The following is a 6,707-nucleotide window of genomic DNA, read 5'->3' on the forward strand; positions in this document are numbered from 1 at the left end:
CAATTTATTTTGGCACTATTAGTATTTTCTACAGTGAGTATGGATTGGCTTTTGTAAACAGAAAAAGTAAATACATAATTTTAAACAATAACTTCCAAAAATGTGTTACAAAAATCTTATTTGAAGTATATATGTATGTATGATGAATCAGACACTTTAGATAGGTTTTATCCATGGGTGATTTAGCAATACGTAATATTACAAGATAAAGTCCATTCAGATGTGTGGGGATTATTAGCTAATATCTGGCCTTGAACGAGTATCTAGGGATTGATACCCTCTCACCAGAATACCACGAAGTAGTGAGTCACAAAATGCCTTTAATTTAACATCACCTCAAAAGAGTATTCAAACATTTGGTTTAGGAAGTGCTATGAGCCCTTGAGGGAAATGTTCTAATCCTTGAACACACAGACCTCAGGCTACGTTCTTCATTTCAACCTCTTAATCTTGACAGCAAAATCCTCACCAAAAGTTTGGCAGGCAAACTGGGAATGATGCTGCCAAACAGGCATCATTACTGATGATCCTGGTTCACTCTGCGCTGAGGTATGCGGCTATCTAGTGAGGACTCTTGACACAAATCACAAACAGGTGTCCTTGGAATTTGGCTCTTTTGTCAATAAACAAAAGAACGAAACATTACCCTGTAGTTACCTCCACCTGCCCACTATATGATCAGGGGTTGGCAAACTACAGCCCTACCCGCCACCTATTTGTGCACAGCCCAGAGCTTAGAATGGTATTTTAAATTGTTTCACACACACACAAAACCTAGAAGAATACAAATGTTTTAAGACAAGAAAATTATCTGAAATTAAAATTTCAGCATCCACAAATAAAAAGTTATTGGATCATAACCCATCCATTCAATATATGCACTAGTTATGACTGCTTTGGGTGTAATGGCTCCCCATTGGGCGGCGATCCACATGCTTGGCAGTTAAGAACCACCAACAACTCCTGGAGACAAAGGCTGGGCTTTCTACTCGCATTCTCGGAAACCCACAGTGGGAGGCTCTGCGTCAGCATGGACTCAATGGCAATGAGTTTGCACTGCGATGCCAGAGTCAGGCTATTGCAACAAAGCCTGAATGGCCTGCAAAATCTAAACTACTTTCTATCTACCCCTTATTGGAGAAAAAAAAAATTGCTGATCTTTTCTGTAGAGAATTGTGGCAAAATTACTCCTGGAAGAAAATCCACACAGGATATATTACCCCAAACCATCTCAACCAAGACCTGCTCACTACACAACAGCATCAGAAGACCATAGAAGAATTAGTAGTTGAGAGGGCCGTTCTTATCACACACATTCTTGTTTAAGTTGCAGTTTCCTAACCTTGCAGAAGGCTAAATGACTATTTTAGTTGTTGATCACACATTTCAACTGAAAAGAATTTTCATGAGTACCTCACTGTTCTTTTCTCCCTGAGTATGACAGTGTACCAATGAAGTATTGTGCAAAGTCAATTCATGCAGGGACTGGATAACCCAAGAGAAATCCATTATACCCAAACCCAAATCTTGATCAATAAGGATGCCATCTTGCTCCAAGTTTTAGGAAGTGCTATTGCCATTACTAGAGAGTCCTATAATAGTGCAGTTGTTTAAACATCTTTAATAAATTGTGTGTGCATTTGTGTGTACCACTACTCATCTGGTCTGCCAGCTTATTGTACTGTGGTGGCTTGTGTACTGCTATGATGTTGGCAACAGAACCACCAGTATGTTAAATACCTGGGTTACCTATGGTGTACAAGTATCAGTTCGAGACTCAGAAAAGCCAACGAAGAAAAAATAAGCTGTTCATTTTTAAGAGACTAGCCACTGAAAACCTTATGAAAATCTGCACAACATTGTTTGATATAGCGCCAGAAGATGAGCCCCTCGGGTTGGAACGTATTCAAAATACAACTTAGGAGGAGCTGCTTTCCCAAACTAGAGTTGACCTTAAAGACATGGGTGGAACCAAGCTTCACGACCACAACTCAAAGTTAGACCACCTGTAAACATCAATAGTCAAAGCAGAAAACATGCAAATTATGAGTTAGGCATCTAGGAAATTGAAAGTCAGCAAAAATGAAATGGAACTCATAAAGATGAATATCTTAGGCATTAGTTAGCCAAAATGGATGGGATCTGGCCACTTTGAATGGAACCTTCTTGTTTTCCTCTGCAAGGAATGACATTTTTAAGAGAACTTGGTCTCATTCATGATCAGAAAGAACATTTTAATATTTTTCTTGAACTACAGTGCTACATATAATAGAATAATGTATGAACTCTACACAGAAGACCACTTAAGACAACCATTATTCACCTTTATGCACCAACCACTAAGGCCAGTGCTAAAGACATTGAAGACTTCTACCACTTTCTTCAGTCTGAAATTGATCAAACACACAATCAAGGTGTATGGATGTTGTTGTTTTCAGGGCCTGTCAAGTCAGTTCTGAGTCACACTGACCCCATGTACAACACTGCCTAGCCCTCTATCATCCTGACTATTGTCTTTACATGTGAGCCCACTACCACAGCAACAATGTCTATCTATCTCATCAAGGGTCTTCCTCTTTTTCACCACCCTCTGCTTTAACTGGATGTCCTTTTCCAGGATTGATTGCTCCTGATAACATGTCCAAAGTATGTGAGGTGAAGTCTCACCCATCCTTGCTGGGATAATTACTGGCCATTGAAATTTAAAAGTTAAAATCAGAGTGGAAGGATCAGTAATTAGAAAATGTGGTCTTAGTGATAGAAATGAAGTTAGGGATCATATGACAGAATTTTGCAAGATCAATGGTATTTTCATTGCAATTACCTTTGTCAACCCCATAAGAAGAATTTATACACAGGATCTCATCAGATGGAATACACAGAAAACAAATTGTGTACATCTATGGGAATAGACAATAGAGAAGCTCAGTATCACTAAAATAAGGACAGACCATCCATTGCTCATAAGGAAGTTTGGGTTAAAGCTGCAGAAAATTGAGGTTGGGGCGAGGAGCTGATACCAAGGGCTCAATAGAAAGTGCCATAATACTCGAGTATAAGCCAACCCAAATATAAGCCGAGGCACCTAATTTTACCGCCAAAAACTGGGAGAACTTATTCACTAGAGTATAAGCCTAGGGTGGGAAATGCAGCAGCTACCAGAAAATTTCAAAATAAAAATAGATACCAATAAGATTACATTAATTGAGGCAACAGTATGCTAAATGTTTTTGAATATTTATTTCAAAGAAAAACCATAAACTACCTCTGTAAGTGGAAAAGAGGGTCAACAAAAACAATATGGTATGAGCAATAAATTTAGCTCATTCAGCAACCAAGCTAAAACACAAGAGTTAAAATCCTTCAAAATTGGATTCCTCCTCCTCATCATCTGTATGTCCAAACAGAGCTTCAGCTTTAGCTGGTGTGAGGTTATCAGGGTAGACATTGTCATCATTACTGAGTTTGTCATCATCACCATCACTGCTGTCGTTCTCATACACAGCGCTGTCTTCACTGCCGTCCATAGCATTACTAAGGCCACATTTTATGAAGGCACGTTGCACCACATCCTCTGGAATCCCTTCCCATGTAACACGAACCCCCTTTACTATCAATTCTATGTCGGGCTTCATCGGATTTCCAGGTTTTGTCAGTCAGGCTTGACCAGATGACATCCATTCATGCCACACCTTTCACACCCAGTCTTTGAAAGGTTTATTTAAACACACATCTAGGGGCTATAAGCCCACCTGGAATAATGTCCACTAACTTAAGACTTTGCCAATTTTTTTATGTCATCAGATGTGTGGGTTCTCAACATATCCCAAAGTAGCAATGATGGTTTTTTTTAAAGGCAGCTCCTGGTCGTCCGTTCCAAATTTCTTCCAGCCATTTTTTGTTCCATCTTCATCCAGCCAGGCTTTAATATGTGCATGCACTGTAATTCGTGGTGGGAATTTGACCTTTTTAGGCAAGGTCTTTCTTTTAAAAATAATGACAGACCGCAGCTTAGTTCCATTAGGCAAACACAACAGAATGACTGTGAAATGGTTTTTCATTTCCTGTGGTTCTGAGTAAAATAGTTTTGTCTCCCAAACTTGCCACAGTTTTGTTGTTTGGAAGATCAAAGGTCATAGGTGTTTCATCCATATACCCAATATCTCCCAGGTCATAGTTATGGATCCTTCTTTGTTTCATGATGAATGAATGGAATGATATCATTTGTTCATCAAGGTCTTTTGGCAACTTCTGTGAAATCTTTGGTTTTTTACCACAAACATAGGGCAAACCTATTCATGAAGCTGGTACACCATCCTGCTGATGCAACAAAATGTTCAATACCTGGCGCTTTTAATTTATCCTCTTTAGCCATTTGAAGGGCATGTAAGCGACAACACTCCATAACCCATTTATGCAATTCAGTCTCTAGAGCCCTATACGAAGTCATTAAACCATGTCAAGCTTTTTCTGCCTTTGGAATCTTTTCCAAGTCAGCTTTCATTTTCCACCGCTCCCTCACTTGGTTTTCATCAACACAAAATTCCCCACTTGCAATATTGTTATTGCTTTCTTCAGCTCTTGACATGACCTTAAGTTTGAAACCAGCTTCGTATGAGTTGAGTTTTTGTTTCGGTCCAAGATTAGAAGTATTGGGATCCATTTATAACAGCATTTTTAAAAAAGACTTTGAAAAAGAATGCCGTACCATAGCGATTGAATTCTCAAAATATACCATAAGCCCTACTGCAAAAATAAGCCCTACATATAGTTCTTAAAAGAGGTCAATTTACAGTAAAAATGGTGGTGTCCAGGCAACTACCGGTATACAAATGGACAAGTAAAATCAATTGGCATTAAAATTCAGAAAGACAGATACTTCGCCACGGAAAAAAGATAGCCCCAAAAGAATATCACTCCAAAGACACCACGAGACCCCAAACATGCTGGATCACCACAGGGGCTGACATGACTATGCTTGCATAGAGCAGCCTGTGTTAGGACTCATACTATGCATGCCTTACTGCATGTACACAACACATCTTGTATAGTTTGAGGCCTAACGCAGGCTGATGATATTCCAGAATGTGACGACATGACTGTTTGCATAGAGCAGACTGTGTTAGGGCTCATACTATATACACTGCATTGTGTATGCGCTATGTTACTGCATGAGCTGCAATACTACATATGCAACGTTACTGCATATGTATGGGTAGTGCTAACGCAACACACGCAGTAACACTGGGTCTACAGAGGGGTTAATAAGAAAATAAAACATAAAGTATAGAAGACTAAGTACTGTAAATGAATGTACTGTATATCCAAGACCAGAGACATACCGGTACTTGTATTCAGCAATGCTTGGGCGGAGCAAGGGGGAGTGACCAAGCACGGGTAAAACTGTAAAGGCAACGTCATTGGTCACAGCCCTGGAGAAGAGCCGGAGAAGAAGAGCAGCTGTATGGGACATTCATCTGACGAGAATGCAATGCACCCCAGGTACTAGCACACAGAAACGGGCAGGTTCGTGCCCAGTACGGCACAGACAACACAGAGGCTGCCGGCGTGCAGGAGAAAAAGAAGAGCGGTGATATCAGCAGTCATCGGACCACCCACAAAAGCTGCAGGCCCCACAGATGAGCGGGAGAGACCAGAGAACGCCCACACTGCACCAGAGAACAGGTAAGTGGGACCCTCACTGAAGTATAAAACAGAGGGGGGCTTTTTCAGCATAAAAAAATGTGCTGAAAATCTCGGCTTATACACAAGTGTATATGGTAAATATCTAGAAAAGAATGATGGCAATATATGAACAAATATGCATGATACAACTGATGTATGGATTGTTATAAAAGTTGTAAGAGCCCACCCCCAAATGATCTTCTAATAAAAATAAAATAATAAAATTAATTAATTAATTTTAAAAGCTGGAGAAAATTAAAATAAGTCTACCAGAGCCACGTTATGACTTTGATTATATCTTACCTGAATTTAGAGAATATATCAAGAACATATTTGATGCACTGAACACTAATGAATTTAGAAAATGTATCAAGACATATTTGACACATTAACACTAGAAAATTTGCTGAGTTGTAGAATGGCATTAAAAAACATACTTGAAAAAGCAAAATGTCATTAAAAGGACAGAAAAGAAAGAAAAAATTTAAACAGATGTTAGAAGACACTTTAAAACTTACTCTTGGAGGCAAAGTAACTAAAGCAAATGGAAGAAATGATGAAGTAAGAAAGCTAATCAGAAAACTTCAAAATGGAGCTCAAGAAAAAAAAGAATAGCATTATAAGAAAATAAGCAAAGACATGAAATTAGAAAACTCACAAAGAAGACTATATTCAGCATATCTCAAACTGAAAAAACTGAAGGAAAAAAATCCGGCTTCAAGTTGCCAGATTGAGGGATTCAGGGGGCAAAATATTGAATAATGCAGGAAGTATCGAAAGGAGATGGAAGTGTTATTGTATAGATATTTTTTAAAAATCTAAATGTTGACAGAGGTCATCTGTCATCAAGAAGTTCAAGTTGCACTGGAAGGATCAGCCAAGAGCAAGGCTCCAGGATTTGGCAGAATACCAATTGAAATGCTTCAACAAACTGATGCAGTGCCGGATGTGCTCACGAGACCATCCCAGGAAATCTGGCACACAGCCACCTGGATAGCTGACTGGAAGGGATCCATGTTTGT

Source organism: Echinops telfairi, unplaced genomic scaffold (assembly GCF_000313985.2).
Source record: "Echinops telfairi isolate 266 unplaced genomic scaffold, ASM31398v2 ScPeMD7_3533;HRSCAF=4204_0, whole genome shotgun sequence".
NCBI classification, from domain to species: Eukaryota; Metazoa; Chordata; class Mammalia; order Afrosoricida; family Tenrecidae; genus Echinops; species Echinops telfairi.